The sequence below is a fragment of the Melanaphis sacchari genome, unplaced genomic scaffold (assembly GCF_002803265.2).
Source record: "Melanaphis sacchari strain LSU unplaced genomic scaffold, SCAv2.0 Contig79_pilon_pilon, whole genome shotgun sequence".
NCBI lineage: Eukaryota > Metazoa > Arthropoda > Insecta > Hemiptera > Aphididae > Melanaphis > Melanaphis sacchari.
Window position 1 is genome coordinate 679,054 of NW_020271559.1, and position 19,937 is coordinate 698,990.

At 26.0% G+C, this 19,937-nt stretch overlaps 1 protein-coding gene across 1 annotated transcript in view; it reads left to right on the forward strand.

The window, feature by feature from the left end:
* Positions 1–19,937, forward strand: part of LOC112601481 (dopamine receptor 1-like) — a 210,825-nt gene that overhangs the window by 176,501 nt on the left and 14,387 nt on the right. The gene's annotated exons all lie outside the window — the stretch shown is intronic.

Consider the following 19,937-nt stretch of genomic DNA (forward strand, 5'->3'; position numbering starts at 1 on the left):
TCAATTATTTTTTCAAACATTTTATTCTTATTTTAAGCAAGAGGTTCAAAAACGAATAGCAAAAACTTAACCGTTTATTCTGAATAAATAATTTTTAAAAAACTACATAGTATATAAAGTTTCTAAATAAAAAAAAAAAAAATTATTAAAACACTATTACGATACATATGTATATACTATATACATGCACCAAAAATAGAATTCTTGTCACTTGAGTGTTTTGGAAAAGTGATGATAATACTTACCTTTAGTGCTATAAGCATTCGTTTTGGACTGGAACAAAACTTTTGTCATTACCAAAATTGCACGTAATACTTGCATTTACGGTTCCTCGTGAATATTTTAACTCTAATAGATTTTTGTGAAACTCCTTTGAAATGATTTCCCTTGTGAACTTTATATATATCAGGAATTAAATTAAAAACAAACTAATACTACGTAAACATTATAATTTATATTATCTTATTATTTGTCATGTTAAATTTACTAATTCATTATTTAAGAAATAATGAGAATTGACTTACATTAATAAGTACTCGAGTTATAAATGGTCAGTAAACCATAGCGCCAAATCTTAATTATATTTGATTATATAAATGCTTATACAAATGATTTTAATCAAGACACATCAAACTTTCTTCTTAACTTACAATAAATTAATTTATTTAAAAAGATTAGTTCAACATACAACTCTTACAGTGTTTATTTGTGTTTAAAAAAACACAATTAAATACACGGATGCAGTTTAATATGAAGAAATTGTTAAATCTTATAGTTGCCATAGCCTATATAAGATTTATAAAATGTATATTATTTCAATTTACAAAAGTTTTAATAAGAAATACTAATTATTATTTGTATTACTATAATATTAAATGGTTAACTTATAAATTTCAACAAAGAAATTACTAGGAAAAAAAATCAATTTATTTTATAAATGTATTATTGATGTGCAAGTGTTATGGAAATAACTTTCAACCTTCTAAGTATAAAACTTATCTTCAATAAAAATACGTTAATAACTATTTCGATGTTTCATTTTAATTAAAAAACAAAATATATCTTATTTTCTGTAAGTAGTTGAAATATTTTATTGGAATTATGTAGTTCATAGTAAATACGTTATCTATAAATTAAAACGAATAAAAAATATTTAATTGTTTTAACGTTTAATTTAAAAACAAACTGAATGTTGATTATAAAAAAAATTAATATTTCATTAAAATGTGTATTATTAAAACGTAGACTGTCTATTATTATATTGTCGACAATCGGTATAAAATATTTTACTTTTTGCTAAGAATAATACCTACTGCTGTAAAACCTATTTTTAATTTTTTCGTTTATCAATTAATCGAGTTTATTATGGGTATAAAAAAATGTTATTTTACATTAGAAAATAATTAATCATCGCATCTCAAAATAATTATGAGCAAAGCTTATTAATTGATATTAAAATCAAAATCAAATATATCATATTTTATTGATAAGAATTTTTCAAACATACTTTTAACAAATTCCTATGAATTACCGACAAAATCATTAGTAAAATAAAGTCTTCAGTATAAAATATAGTAGAAATATTTAATATACCTTCATAATTCAAATTTTTTTTATTATTAATTTTTAATAGTTACGTATTAATAAATTTTAAATATTTTTTAAATTTTTTAATCCTACAAATAATATTATTTCTAATTTTTAATATTTTTACAGCATCAATTATTAATAATTATAATATTGTATTTTCCTACTATTTAACATAAATTATACTTGAATTCGATTTATATATATATATATATATATATTGCATTATAATTTAGTTATATTGCTGTTGTATTTTATACCAATAACGTTTTGCCGATGTAATATTTAATTTATGATATTATGGCTTGCGATTTATTGGTTTTGTGATAATTTAGTCTCAATATTTTGATTACGCAATATTTTAACGGTGATGTTTTGTTAGTATACCAATATTTAGTAGTTAATTTAAAAATTGTATTACAACTCGTGGGCACCTTTGAAGTTTGTTTACAAATTAATATTCTCCATAATTTTATTGGTATTGGCAAACGCGTATAAATTACCGATTTATAATATAACTTTATTGTATTTATATACAATGGTATAAAAAAAAAAATATACACTAATTAGTATCAATTAATTTAAACAATAAGTATTAGAAAACTTATTTAATCATATATAATATGCAATATCCGTGAAGAATTAAAAATTATTTCATAATCATTTTAAGTTTAACGTTTTTTTGAACGAGGAAACCAGGGTTTGTGGCCCGTAAGGAATTAACGTTCTGAAAATTGGTTGTCGAACCTGTCGGGTGTAATTATTATGAATATGGATGTATAAAATAAATGGAAGGGATGAAGGCATAAGGGTTTTAATAAGCATTAACTATAAATCGAAATGGAAATAGCAAATTGAGGAACAAAAGCCAGGGGTTTATTTTATAACTGGTCCTATAATGTTGAAGACGCGGCCATCGTGTTTAATTCCCCTTTAACCAGATAAATTACATTTAATGTGAATAATAACCAATACTACCTGGTTTAAAAATCGTCTGAACAAATTCATTCGAATAAAAATTTGAACTAGAGTGGTTGTAAAATGTTGATTTTTTTGTCCTTCACAGTTTGTAAAACTATAAAATTCTAAAAAAGTAGGACATCATATTATAAATACGCTCTTTGAGTAATTATTTTTACAGCGATTATAAACAGTTCTATGACTATTAAAAAAAAAAAAAAAAAAAATAGTAATATAAACCTATAGGGTTCTCAATGTTCCACTGATCAACAATGGTGACAATTAGTTTTTGCACTTGCTTTACTTTCACCGGAAGCTAATACAATTCACATCAGTGAAACGATTATCAACTTACCTTCCAGTATTAAACCGGGCATAGAAAAAAAATGAAATATAGACGTAATTTACCACGGCCAATTAGTTAACTGCAATGAATGAAAAAACAAATTACCACCCTTAAAACGGTAAATGATGTTGGTTTTTATAATGAATTGAAAATCACACAGCAACAAAAAAGTTTCCCATTTATTTGGATAATTATAAACATACAATGGTCCTTGTTACTCGAATGAAAACTTTTATTTACGCATTAAAATTGTCAATCCCATTTTTTTTTTATTTGATGTCGATTAATATATTATTCTAAAATGTATAGATAGCCATTATATATTTCAAAACCTAAATAAAAAAAAAAAAAGAATTAAATATAGGTACTACATTTTCAGGATGGGTAAAAATGTTTATTTGAAACAAATTTTATAATTAGCAATATATTTTTTAACAGTTAGAAGACTGAAACTAAAAATAAAAAAAATATGGCAATAATTCCAATCCAAGAACTTGGCTTGTAAAAGTAAATTAAGAAAGTTGGACTTTTATAAAACGCCCTTTTACATTTCCGCTTAGTTTTTGACTCCTCGCCTTACAACAGATATAAGGAATTGTATGGATGTTAGCCGGAGGTATATTGTACAACAACAAAACGGTATATATGCGTATACAACAATACTTGTTATCAGATCGATGTCCCAAAAGAGAAATGTGGCCTCCGGACTTTTATTGAGAAAAGTTTCAAATTTAATCCATTAAGCATGAAAAAGACATGATCGACTTTCTCACAGCGTATGTTCCATGATACGTAGGGTGTCGTATGTTTATGGACTTAGAAAGTTAAGCTGATGATTATTTATTAAGTTTTGATTTTATCCTGAAAGCCACAATAATTCTTAAAAATGTTATATTGCATTTGAAAAAATATTAACAACAGTGCAAATGAACAAAAACTGAATTGCTTATTATAAATTTACTTTTACTCTCTTTAAAATTTTAGAAGATAAAATCAATGGGTTACATCAATTTAAATTTATTTTAAATAGAATTAAGTTACTAATATTTTTATTCAGTTGTTTTTTACAGTGTGCATCACTTTAGATTTGTAACATTTAAGCATAACTCGAATTGACTGTGTGTGATGATAATATCAAACTAAGAAAAAATGTATATATTAAAAACTAAAAAATATAATGAAACCTAAATAGCTAATTACAACGGTAATTCGAAGCGTTTGTAATTAAGATTGATATTATTAATAGCGTAATTTAAATACCCGATTTTATATATATATATACATTTTCATGTATATAATATATATATATAATTTAAATAATTTTGAGTTAAGCTATTATTAGGTAATATTATTAAAAGCTTGAGTTATTTTGTTAAACTTTTTTTTATGATCACTGCTACTTATCATCACTTCGAAATGATCAAAGTAAAACTTAAACTGTATATTATATTATTAAGTATTTTTATTTGTAATTTTACATTGCTAAAAATTTTAAACTATATAATTTTAAACTTACAGCAACCTTAAAAAAAATGTTCTGAGTAACTAAAAAAAAAAAATGTACTAATCGTTATACAACATTTTTTTTTTATATAATATATTTCTTTAATATTTTCAATATAAAATATGATTATCATAATAAACATTAATCAGTACCACATCTTGAATAGGCATTGACATTTTTTATTTAAGCTCTAGAAATCAATTATACCGTTAAGATGTCAAGTACATATTTTGTATTTTGTCATGAATTTATTAAAAACCAATAGAAATGTAATATTTTATAAATTATATATATTATATAATATTAATTTTAAAATAAAATTTAGTAAATCTCAAATTTTAAATGAAGTTATCTTTGTTGACAAAATTCAAATATAACATATATACTCGTAAAGTTATGTAAGTATAGTAAAGATTTGTAGAAATTGTAAAATTAATAAGGACCAAATGGCATTGGTAATATAAGTCAATAAACAACTAACAGTAAATCAACCTTCAGCTAACAAAAATATACAATAAAAACAAAACAGATATGATTTGATCAATTTATGTCTTAAAAAAACTAGCAATTATGACTTAGTTTACTATCAAAATCATTTTACTTTCAATTAAAGAAAAATAATCTTCTCTAAATAATAAAATTAATAACAATTCTAAATAACGGCTATGCTTAAAGAGGATGAACTTAGCGACGAAATAATTGTATACCCTATTGTCTTTAATACCTATACATTTTATCTTATAGGATTAATTATAGCCCTTAAAACAAGATGTCTTAGAATTAATGTTACTGTATATATAAAATATTAACCAACACACTATATCTTATTTTAATTTTAAATAGATATGGTGTGAATATTTTTTCGCTGTTCTTAAAGTATTTAATAATTTACGAATCCGGTCATTTCGGTTATTCATTTTTACTATAAAAATCGATTTTATTTTACAATTAAATGCTCAGAAAAAAAATGTTCTACTGAACTCAGACACTGTAGCTAACGCTTTTATGGGCATTAATAATTTTGAATGCTAATGCAGTCCCATTATTTAAAATGCAACGTTCGGTCATACGTTACTAACGTGCTAAATCCAGTATTCGTAAAATGTTCTTTTAATAAAAAATTATAACACGTAAAAGTTGCTAAAATTTGGAAAAAGATTTATGTATAATATTTAAATGTTAAAATAAGAATTCTTATTAGATATTTACCTCTCTATCAATTATTAATTGGTATCTGGTCGATTGGGAAGTCGGCTACATAGAAATTCGTTCGCACACTTAATGGCTCTTACGACATTTTATTTATTTATATATTGAAACTTATAAGTACCTATATTACGCACTAGTTTGTAAGCATAATATTATTTTCTATTCATGTTTTATGATCATATCGATTAAGGACACTTAACTCCTTACCATAAATTGCTATCTCAATCATGAAGTAAACTTTTATTCATAATATACAATGTAAGTATTTCTTTATTACATACACTTTATATTTACAAAGAAAACATTGATGGATGTGTTTAAAATATGTTATTTGAGCTATAATTTGAATACCTTGTTAAGTCTAAAAAGTGCTACACAAATACTTTGGGTAAATTTATGAATATATGTATGATACTACAAATCGGTATTTTGTACATTTTTAATCGATAAAACTTCAGAAGTTCAATAGTCAATTACTTTTTATAGCATACCTTACGTCCGTCAAACATATATAATTTAGAACCTTTATATTGACATTTAATTTAAAAATATATGGGCTGTTGGTTAATGTTGAAACGTATTTACGAGTATATATATATAAAATTCCACGTTTAGGTAAGGTATTGTAAAAAAAAAAATATATACTTACAATTATTTGGTACCTAACATATATTATATTTGTTTGTTTAGTCTCAATGCAAATAAATAAAAAAAAACAAATATACATTCGGTGATGGTTTTATACGATATGTTGTTTTTTTTCAAGATTATAACCCCTTCAAATTCTTTTATTCTTTATTATTTTTATTTTTTAAGTAAACAAAACCATGTCCGTTTTTAAGACCTTTGTCTATGCAAAAGATAAAAAAAATTCAAACGAAAAATCTTTTAAAATCCTTTTAGTTTTTGTGAAATATGAATTTTACTACCGTTTCAAATCTCAGCGGCGCCGCGCGACAACGGAAGCAATTCGCCTAGGATTAAACGTTTTGCCTGTGTTTGACACGCACGCCTAAGAGTCGTATATACTTAGACATAATATATTCACGTTTATATTATGTTTATATGTATATTATATATAAATAGTACAATAAATACAGCACGATTCTCTATGTTTTCCCTGATGTCCCATAAATAGCTAACGCCAAATTATGAGGGAAATACTATGATCCACCCCGTATACACACACATTCACACATAAATATGTATATAAAGTGTATATGTATACATTCTACAAAGACATATATTAACATTATATATATATATGTGTGTGTGTGTGTGTGTGTGTGTATTTTACATACGTTTACGAGACTACTGTCGCCATGCGCTATTTAATAATATCACCCTTCTAACTACTCTACGAACGTTTGCAATGAAAATACTTTTAGATGCCGTCGAGGTAGCCGCAAGATAGTTTATTCCCTTCTCATTCATCCACCACCACATTAAAATGACGTCTTAATTTAAACCACATTCCCATAGCAATTGTTATGAAAAGAAACCATCAACACCACTTTTGCTACTATACCTACAAACACCTATAGGGATGAAAAACACCTCGGTATTACCCCTATATAATATAATATGTCTAACAACTAGTATTGCGTACTACTACGACGACCGTACTTAACCTAACCTAACACGACTAAATAAGTTATTTAAAACTTAATTAATTTTTCATTGCAAACTAAATAAGTAATAATATGGTCTATTCAATATTTGCCAATTTTATTCGTTCCAATGATGGTGATAAAATTAATTTATATTATAATTACTACAGAAGAAATGAATTGACTAAGCATGTATACTAAATGTTATTCCAAATGATAACGGAGGATTTAATATTGTTACGGTCGTAGCTCATTCGGTGCCTGTTTCTCTAAACGGCTCTCGTTTTACAAAAAAGTCAATTTCCAAACGGCTACCGTCAAAAAAAGTCTAACGATCAGATAAATTCTTAAACGGCTCCGGTTTTTTACAACACAAATTTCTTCCCACTTTAAACAGACTGAGAGCTGTTTCAAAAGAAGTGTAATTAAAAATGTTTTGTTGTACACTAAGTAAATTATTAAAATTATAAAAAAAAAAAAAAGCTTTTAGTATAATAAAATTTATTTAATTTATTTAGTATATTAGATACCGGGTAAATTTTTTAGGCACAATTTTTTTATATAGCCTATGTGTGCTATTTTATTTTATGAAAATTCGTAAATGATTTTTTCGACAAGTTCTTGTATTTTTTTCGACCAGATAGGCATGCATATGTCTAATAATTATTGTAGAATTTACAATCATATAATTATACAATTATTATTATCATACTGTTTGTACATTTTTTTCGATGGGAGCCGTTTTGGATCCGACGATTGTTACATATCTACATAGTTCATCATAAACCGTAATTACATAATCGATAAGCGTTGATCATTCAAAGGTGGTATGTGTTTCGTCACACATTAACAGGATTATTTTTAATTATATTACTTCTGTGATAATAGTGCATAACGTATTTCAGGAGTGCGTATAAAAATTTTGGGTGCATATTAAATACAATATAAGTTACCTATAGTATAAAATGTTAGTGGTGAAATACAATCAAACAAACGCATTTAGGTGCCCTGCACCTATGTTATACATTATAGGGTATGTACGTAAGCAAGTATGTTACAGGTTAAGTCTGCGCCACGTAATAAATCTAACCGACGTGAAAGAAACACGTCAGTTAGATATGTCAGACTGTATTTTTCCACGAAAATGCGTTGACATCGAAAGAAAAAAATCATAATAAATAACTGCTGTGTGCTGCACGTATTGATCTCATATTCGTATCTGTTATACGTGAATTGGTTATTCGAAAATGTTTACAGCTCACTAGCAAATATGAAATAATAAATAAAAGTAAAAAATAATGGCGATGAAATAACGATTTTACATCACATTCATCTATATGATATTATTATTATTACTATTATTATTGTGTACCTAAAATATATTGTAATATGCATTTTCTAAATAGTAGAATGAGGAAGACAACATTGAATCTTATTATCATATTAAAAGGGATTGAAAAGAAAAAAAAATCAATTATAGTAGTGGCTATAATGAAATGCGTACTTTTTATAGATTTAGTTTCTTATCATATTAATAAGCAGATACACCTAAAATATTAGTATATGATACAATTGAGAATGCTATGTATATTTTTTTTAATTTGCTATATTTTTTATTGTTCGATAGTTGAGCATGATATTTGATACTGGTTATATAAATAGTAAACAATAATTTCAAAATACATATAGAGAATTTGATTACTTATAGAAAAATAACTTAAGTCGTTTTTAGTTTATCATTTTTAATTCACGAAGAAGCTAAAAATGCATTTTTAGACTTGACAAGCCACAAAAAGAGCGAGAAAAAAAAAATTTCGGAAAAAAAAACAAAATATAATTAATTAAATAAAAATTATAAAGAGTTATAAAGAATTTATTTTATTAATGTACTTAAAATACTAATACGAGTATATTGAATAAAGCTATCGAAAATTTTTTATGTTTATAACTTATTACAAATTGTAATTTATTAATCCATTATATTCTTTTTATAACTAATTTTTTTAAGACTATAAATTTAACTTTTAACATATTAATTACATGCACATATTATTTATATACATTTTTTATAACTTACACTTAACAATATATCATATAATAATTATTTTTCGTTATTCTTATAATTAAAGTTTCAAAAAAATAAAACGTGCTGAATTATTCAATAACCAATTAATGATCAAACAAAATTACACATAATTCGTTATCAATCGTATTTTTTAAATCAGCGGTGAATTTTCCAGTCTTTGTCTTTAAGTATTCTTAATTATTCTGCAAAAAATGTTCAATGTTCTAAATTATTTGATAGCTCCCTAAAACGACCGTGCACAGATATTTGCATTATATTATATTTCCCTACAGTTCGTTATCGCAAACTATTAAAAACATTCCTTAGTTTACAAAATAATACAGTTATTCAATGAAATTAACTAAATAATTTAAATTTTATAAATAATATACATTTATTTTATTTCAAAAGTTTTAAAAATGTTTCTATCACAATATTTCAATATTAAATTTCAACGAGCATAAAAGTAATTTTTAAATGGTTTTAAGAAAATTATAGAAATATATCCACTTGCAGCATCTGTCTTATTCCCCAGTGTAAATTCAAGCCAAACATGTTTACAGTGCAGTGTATTTAGTTTTAGAATTTTTACTAAGAGACAATAATGTTTGTGTAAAGAGTACTTACTCACCGGTCAACTTCAAAAATTCGTCGGTAAAACGTATAAATCTGTGGTTATCATCATCACGCCACCGTCTTGTACGCCAATGCAAACTCCCCAAAAAAGAGTCCGCTAAATTAATTACTAACTGCAAAGACACGTAGATACCTCTATATACGTAGATGGACGACTCATCTCTGTTGGTCAATTTGCGTGCCGTATCACACATATTTTGTCGATGAATCTGGAAAAAAGGGCTTTAATTAAAATCGTGATCCGCCTCCCAAAAACTATTTATGATGCGAAGAAGCGAAATACGTATACATTAACGATATCCCGTTGCGCGTTTATAGCGTTGATGCACTTACGGCGGCCATTTTTTAAACGAAATACGCGCATATAATATAATATATTTTAAACCACGACTGATTGCAATATAACACACTTTTTTTTTTCGAGCTCTTGTTTTAGAAACACTAATTTAATCAATTCTAATATATATGTTTCCAACAACCGTGTTCCGCGCGGCCATTAAACATTTTAAAATACCGGATCCCATAGTTACACCATTTGTATACATATAACGGGTATATTTTAGCCTTTTCATTATGCGTTGGATGCTCATTATGTATAAGAAGAAAATCCATAATTTATAAACTAATCCTAATAACTGTTTTGTACTTAATGATTTTATCGTGTTAAAACATTAATTAATAGTTTACGATAAAACGTAATTAATTTATCAAGCATAATATATTCACCTCGATAAGAGTAATCACATTTTCAGTATACATGTATTCGTTTAAATTTAAATGCATTCATATAAATATTGTATACCAACTACAGATAGTTAAACCATTGTAAAACACACATTAAGGAAAATTTAGATGTTTAATATTCCCCAAGGCCCAGACATTTATAAGCTTTTTTTAGCAGGTAAGATATTTAAATTTTAAATATCTTACCTTATTTATAGTCACAATATCTAAATCGTCATTTTACGTTTTAAACGTTGCCAATACTCATTGTAAGTTATAGTTAAATTTAAATAATGACATGTATTATAATATTTATTTTTTTATTATTATAACATTATTACAACCTATCAACGGTAATATTATAAACCACGCTATAATATAATAATGTTTCATAATATTATTAGCAATTAAAAATACATATATATATATACATATATTTATTGTTGTTATTTATTTTGTGGTAACAGAAAAAAAATCCATACATATTTTGTTATTTACGCTGTTTGTGAACTTATCTGTTTTTTGTTTTAATATAACATATAACACCATCCGATTATAAATTTTTACAATTTAAAGTAAATAATATTTTCATAAACATTTTTTTTTTTTTTTGGTAGTTGATTTATTAATTTATGTTAAACTGCTAATGAACAATTAATTAATTAATCTTCAACGTTTTAAAAAATTAATGATATTTTGGTTTAAAGGTTACAAACGCGTGTAGACTATGACAGTATTAAGTATAGCTATCTCATTCTAGTTAAATATAATTAGTTAGTAAAACTTTTAACATTTATATCAAAAAATATTTTGTAAAAAACAAAAAATATTACTCCATTTAACCACTATCGTTTTTATAAAACCATTATCCATTAAAATTGACTAACATTAAATGAGTCAACAGTAAGTTTTGGAACAAAATTTAAAATGTACTCGTATATTATGCATTATAGCAGTGGTGAATGAGAGGAGGGGTATAAAGTGATCCCTTGGTCCCTGGCCTTGTGTTTTTTTAACGAAATTCTAATATTTTATCATTTTTTATATTACTGTATATTATTGTAAGCTAGACATATAACCAGCAATAGAATTACACATATTATAAATCCCTCATAAATATATTTTGAAAAAGCTCTTTCCTCGCTCGTACAATTACTAGATCCACTACTATATTATAGTATCTATGTTTAAGAAAAACAAACAATAAAGCTAAAAACGTTTATAATTTATTACTCAAAAGTATTTCTTCTATGTTTACAAGCTTTAATTCATTAGTGAACTAGATTTTTCTACTTAATCTTATCATAATCAACACATTAGGTCCAAGAACACGGTTCCATTTATTATTTTATCTTAAAACCATTAACGATACGTTATGTGAGGTAGAATACCTAATTAATACATCACTTTCCAAATCTAGATTCTGCCTGTTCTTTTAACAAATTTTTATACATTTCTGGCGTGATTTTGTTTAATTATATGAACTGAATAGTTTATTGTTAAGCATTACATGCATAATATTAATATTCACCTATAATATTTTACTAAAGTAAGTAATTTTCCCAGCTTCTTAGTGTGTGTTTTTGCCATATCTTTGTTTACATATCTGTTTTGTTCATTAATTGAAAAGCGTAATGGTTTAAAAAGATGTAAAAAAAAAAAAATGATTTCAAAAACATTAGCGTTTTTTTTTTTCAAATAATACCTTACGTTAAATGGATCACTTTGTAAAAGGCAATGTGTATATAATTACCTCACTGTATTAAATCATCTTGAAGTTATCTCTTTAGCAGATTTAGCAGATAGACGAGTGACAGCTAACTTGGTATTCTTGCGAGTGTTGAAAAATGGACAAATAATGCTTCTTCAATCTTTTTATAAATTAACTTAAGAATTTTTGCTCTTCTTTTGAACACTAATTATGATATAAATAATCCAATTAATCGGATGATATGTCTGGCCAATGAGCAACCTACTTTATTCAATGTTAAATAAATTATAATAATGAATAAAACGTTCGTTTATTTATGATAAATATATAATTATAGTTGTATAATTATTTGCATACAAAAAAAAAAAAAAAAAAACAAAAAACAAAAAACTTAAATAACTTTTTTACAACGATAAAACTAGAGTGCATTTGAAGAATCATCTATACTCATTCATAACAAAGCAAAATATTTCATTATGTAATATATTTTAAACTCCGAAGACTAAGTTGTTCATCATAAACGATGACAAAACTGATTGTGTTCATTGGCCACGTTATACGAAATAATAAGCTCCAAAATTGTTGATGTGCAATGGTGTGTGTTAAGATCCTGATTCAACTGTTAAACTAGTACACTGTAAATTCACGAATGAACGCTTATATTATGAGAATGCATAAAGTTAGTTCCTAAACATTATTACGCATTGTCAAAATATTATATACCGCATTAGCTATAGCCGTGAGAACTTCTAGACCTGTTAAAAAACTTTTTGTAACTTTGTGAAAACGATTAGTTAGCTGGTATATTATAACAAAATACATAGATGAAAGTCTACAGTTTATAGATGAGCTAGCCAATGACTACAAGTAATTTACGGCTATGGTTATAAAAAATCGCAGATGTCATGTTAACTGGTTAACTGTATATAACTTTGTTGAATATAAAATCTGAAGATCGATCAAAGTTGGAGAGGATGAGGTTAGTTTAATAATACAATTATTTATATTAAGCCACGAAAGGCCTCGACGATGTCTCATATTAATCAACTTGACCTTTTTTTAACTATAAATAAACTTAAGCTACTACCCAACTCTGAAGACGGGGTGGTGATCCATCCATTGTCATCCTTAAAATATACAATGTGTATAATCAAAGCTCGCAAAAATTCGTTTAGTACACAACTTACCAGCTATTTGGTTAATATTCTAAATACTACATCAACGATTAAAAACACTTGACTCTTGAATTATTTATAACAATTTAGGTTTATCTAGGTAATATTTAAGTTTAAAATAACACGAAACATAAACGTATACAACAATTTTGAGGGCTGGATTATAATGAGTTAACTGCACTTTTATTAGTACATCGTTTGAATGCATTATATATTATTATCCAACATGTAATTATCTTAAATATACACAATATGTGGGGAATAAAGTGGATCACCAGATGCCAGATGGTGATTTTAAAAGTCAAACTTTAAGTTTTAAACAGCGCACATTATAATTGATATAGTTTCTTCTATAGTCGTTATATTATATTATGCGAAACCTGACTCTAACAAAGTATAATACATAAAACCATACCATAAACTAATTACATAATTTAATGACATCAGAACAACCAAAGCTACTTATTCAGCTAGTAATTCGGAGTTTTAAAATTTAAGCGCTGACTTAATTGCGTTACTTACAATTATAAAATCTAATTTCTATTGCACCACATAAAACATTAACTATAGATCTTGGACGTTTTATTAACGGCAACAAAACACGTCGCGTAGTCGGTCTTACGACTGAAAAATACACGACGAAAAAGCGTTCAATATATAAGGTCGTATATATTTAGGTAAAGATATATTATGTGAAATGTATATTGGTTCGGATCAAAAAGTTACGTTTTACTAGTATGTACTCATACACACAGCGATCGATTAGTAAATTATTTTTCGAACCGAAAACTCTTCAATTTTTTTATTTTTTTATCAAGTCAATACTTACATACAAGATGGGCCACCGTGCTTTTCCATTTTCCTATAATAATTGCTCGGAAAACTACAAAACACGGTGGCCCACATCGTATATTATCTGTGTTATATACTGCAATAAAAGTATTTTTACTCAAGAACGTTACCGGCAACATGTGTAAATACGACTACACGTTGTCCCTCTTTCAATATACAAATAATAATATACCTGCCCTTCATAGATAGAAAAACTCCATAAGTAAATAATAACAATGTAGCGCTGTACACATATTTATTTAGATCGGTAAGCCTAGTTCGTTATTAAGGTGTATAGATAATAATATTACGATGAGGCGTACTACGAGTTTAGTTTAAATTTTGCCCATCAAAAACAGGCGACGGGAATGGTTCATCATCATTCCGCATCCACGGACTCGTTTTAGCGTTATCTACCTTCGTAAAAATAAAAATAGCGTTCACAAAATAAATGTGAGTAATGCATTATATATTATGGGTTTTTATCCATGGTGCTAAAATCCGTAACGGACGACGAAAAAAAATAAACGAATGTTTCGTCGTAGACCTAAAAAAAAACTTTTCATTTTGCTATATATAATATGGCATTGTAATATATCGTATATGAGTATACTCGTATATAATATTTTTTTAAAGCTCGAAACCACCAAACACCTTCGTCATACGCGAGGCAACATGTCACGCGTATACCACCCTCGTTATATCATATTATTTAACAAGTTTCGTCCCGCCGGGCTCATCCAACTGCAATACATGAAAAAAAAAACCTTTTTGCCTAACCGAATTCCAACTTGACTGTACATGTGTAATTTAGAACATTATATTATAATATAAACATCTAACAGCGCTAAACAATAATACTATATATGTGTGTACAAACACAAAGGTAGACGAATACTGCGTAAAATATAATATATAGGTAATATCAACTCCATGCAGGGTTATTCATTATGCAAACTCAATATCCTCTATAACCCTCATCAACCCTTTAATAATGAATTTATTCTAAATCTTATACTTGAACTTTTTAAGCACACTCAAGGAAAATATTTTCAAATACAGAAATAGGTCTATTTTATAATATTCAAGAATAATCCTGTAGTACATTCATTTTTACTATACATTTTTAATCAGATATTTTTTAAATTTTTTTAATGGAGGTACAACTAAATCAAAATGCAAACGATTAATTTTTATGTTTGTATTAAACTTAATGTGTCAAATATATAAAATAATATATATAGTTCTTAATTTAAAAAAAAAAAAATGAAAAATGAAAAAATGTAAAATAAATGGCAGAATATTATTTAAACTAGTACTTCAACAATGTTTGCAAATCTAAAATTGTTGATAAATTAATATTTATTACTTTTTCTTTGTTTAACTTCAACCATTCAATAAGAATTTTTACTACCAACACAATTTTTTATCTTTTCTCTCGATTTTGAGTTATATTTCTCTAGTTCTTTACTCTTAAACTTTCAAGGTCGTTCTTTTAAATCACATTCTATCAACTTTTTCTGGGTCACTTTCAGTGTCACTTCCCTGTTTTGTTTCCGGTTTATTGCTAGTTCAATTGTATTATCGTCGTTTTGGCCCATTACATACCCAAGACAGAGTATTTTTTGAACTTATATAAAGCTTTTGACTAGTACACCACTATTTCCTCTTGTTAGCCATCGTTAAACTTTTTCTTTCACACTCTACTATTCAATTTTAAAACAAAAAATATTCGCCAAATTTTATTTTCAAACGTCCCAAGTTTTAATCCTATTATACTGGTATTTTTCCGTGTTTCACATCGGTAAGTAAGGCAAGTGTGACTTTTATCATCTAATTACTTCATAAGTCGATTTTTTTATGTAATTTTGTTTGCTTCATTGTTTTATAGTGTTTATATGGTTTTAGTTTTATCCGCGTTAACTTTTAGTTTTATTTTTTCCACAGCTTCATCTAGACTCTTTATTCGGATCTTATGTTGGTCTACTGTTATTTCAGTAGTTATTTTATATCGTTTTGTACTTCTCCAACTTTATCTTAATTAGTAGATAAAAATAATATATCTCCCTACTTTAATCTTGTTTCTAATACAAATCCTTCAGAAACTTTATAACTCACTATAATTTGGTACTTACTGTATTTCTTGTAATGCAAATTCTAGTCATTTCACCAATTTCTTTGCTATTCCAAATATAATAGTTATATGAATTAAGCTATCACGTTGTATATTGTCATACGATTTTTAAAATCAACAGATACTCGTATAGTAAGGTTTTGACGTAATTTATTTATTCTTTTCTACTATTTAACTAATAATGAAAATTTGATCTAATATTGATCTTACTTTGAAAAAAAATTATTGATACTTCGACGCAGACTCAAAGGAGGGTAACAAAGGGCTTTAGTCCTCTCTCTCTCTCTCTCTTGAACGTATTATATTATTATGTATACAGTTAATATTTAATATATCTTAATATATTTTATACATTATCTTTATGTAAATAAAAATTAGCCCCCACTTTCATATTTTTAGATCCGCGAGTGCCAGTACTCTCCCAGATTCTCCGTGTCAAGAGTTTCACATCGGTTCTATAATAACTGTGAAAAACTTTCGTAACCGCCGGGCCAGTATCACAATTAAATAATATTATGCACACTTCCGCCCACATTTACTACTGAACCGCGATTTCAGTTGCGATTGCTTATCTAGTACAATGACTGATTAAACATACAAACTAAATATTATCTATTTCCGTGAATCCTTTTTGTTTTATAATATCGGTGTAATTATTATCTCATAAACTATTAATATGTATTACTACAACTGCCGAAATATGCTGTTTTATTGTATAATCGTAGTCGTAAAACTCCACATATTATTTTATTACTTTATTTGTGGGTTCCTAACGCACAATTATTAAAGCTTTTAATTATTATTCACGTAGTCACTAATTTCCATGTCTCTTTTTATTATTATACTTTTAAGGAACTAATCAACATGTACCTATAATCGTATTATAAATTATAATATCCGTTTGCGCTTACTGCCATTAAATTTTGTATTGCTTATTATACAACACATTTTTTTTTATTATTTACAGTTTTGGGTCATAAAACCAAAGTACCGTGTTAATATTACTATATACAATACATTTTTGGTCATATGTCTGTAATTCCTTTAATTCGTTGTCAATAAGCTTCAAAATAATATTTTTAGTATTATATTCAGTGTAAGGTGCCAGTTATCGGTAATTATCATTATTATATTTTACATGAATGCACATTTTTAAATTATATTTTTATTTTTATTTTCTATACATTCAAGTTCACTAATAATTGCAATAATTGTTTTAATTAATATATATTATTGAAAATTAAACATACTTTGCATTATATTAGTCATTATAACCACTATTGACTATTATAAAATACAATTATAATAGGTTCAGATAGAAATTGACCAGTACCAATAAATTGTACAGGTTTTATTTTTTATTTATTATTATTATTGTTGACCCATTGACGGACACTACTGCTATTGCAGTAATTTACAATTTTGATGTAAATATAATATATATATATATATATATAATATAATTGGTTTTTTTAAACAAAAAATGTATCATTATTTATATCATATATGTATATTTATAGTTTTTGAGCCGACAGAGCCCATAATTTACTATTATTTTGTTATACATTTGTAAAAAATACATAATATTTCATTACCGTATTTACATTTGAATTACCATTTTACAGTTTTAAGTATACTGCTTTCAAACGCCAGCTATAAACTTGTACTCACAAGATTATTTCGGTCCTTCCCACTTCATGTTAAGTACTATACACATATACCTATAAATATAATTATTTTGTAGTTAAAAATTCATAAAAAGTTTTCTGTCTATACTTAAAATTTGAAAATTGTATACATGTTTCTTTATACGTTTTACAACTTACATTAAATAAAAAAATGTCTACCAAAAAGACAAATTAGTTTTTTATGACCGTTCAAATTTAAAATGTTCACGATATTCTAATCGTTCTAAAATAGAATAAAATATTCTAATACACCGTGTCACCGCTCAGAATCGTTTTTTGTATACAATGATATTTTTGTTAATTTTATTATTAATATTAGTTAATTCAATTTTATCAAAGTTATGTGAATTATATTATTAAAATTAGACATTTATATTATCATTAAACTCAATTTTTACTTCTATATATTTAAATTAATGTATTATACAATTATATTAACAATATTTGACCTATATAATCATATTTCTGGTAGAATAGTTTTCATAAAATTATTACCTATTAAATTCGAAAATATTATACAGGCTCCATTTAAGGAGCTGAGTTTTATCACACTTTTTATGCACGCGTATAATTGCTACTTCTTTCCAGATTTTGTTCATTTGCAACTCTTTTTTGATGTGTAAACATCTATGCTATCGGTTTGTAGTACGACCTTCTTGGGGAATTGAGCGTCAGGCGTAAGTCATGTAGATGTGACTGCTTGAGTGTGTGTGTGTGTGTGTGTGTGTGATGCTATTGCGCACGGTATTTGCGCAGGTACCCAACATACATAATATAATATATAATAATATAATAAAATATAATATATATATTGAGATACGCCGGTTTCTATAAAAATTATGTTTATCGGAGTTACGACTAATGCGTATCAATTAACACCGGTTTCATGAAAGAAAATACATTTAAATATTATGATTATGATACCAATCGACGCGCATTTTTTTTTCCATTGAATGACATGAAAAAATGAAATTTGAATTTTTTGGAGTTACGCCGTTTGCTAAATAGGTTGACGATATATAATACGTATATCATGATTAATAATATATAATAAATAATTATAATATATATAAATTATAAATAATAATAAAAATAAAAAATATATAAATAAAAATAAAAAAGTTAAATATAAATTTTAAAGAGAACGCAATCTTGTATGATTATTGTTACCTTATTATACAAATTCCCAATCTAACCATGACATATTCCCCAATCAAAGTCGTACTGCAGCTAAGATGTTTACACATCATTCGTGAGTACAAAGGCACTTACATAGGTTTTTTTTCCAAATCTTTTGACACACTCTGAATATAAATGTGTGTATTTCTTTTTATTTTCTTAGGTCAAATAGAGTATGCCATCTGATCCAAGTGCTTTCCAATTATTCAGACTGTTAATAGATGGTAAAGCAAAAATCAAAAAACAAAAACCGAACGGCATCGTATTTTGATTTTTTGCCTTTCCTTCCCTTCTCATCACTATATTTATTTTATTGCTAATACTCAATTAAAGTTTTGTCGGTCAATGAATCACGTTAAAATATACAAAATACGTTCAGTATAACATTGGAGGCATTTATGGTTGTAAAACTAATTATGAGAGTATTATAATTTATTAACTTAAAAAAACTTTTCTTTTTACCTACCACAGTTTATTTGTTATAATCTTTAAGATAGGTAAATTAACTGATTCACTTATTAATAAATAGAAATTTCAAATAAAAATTAGGGATGCAGCGTATTTTTTACATACAAAAAT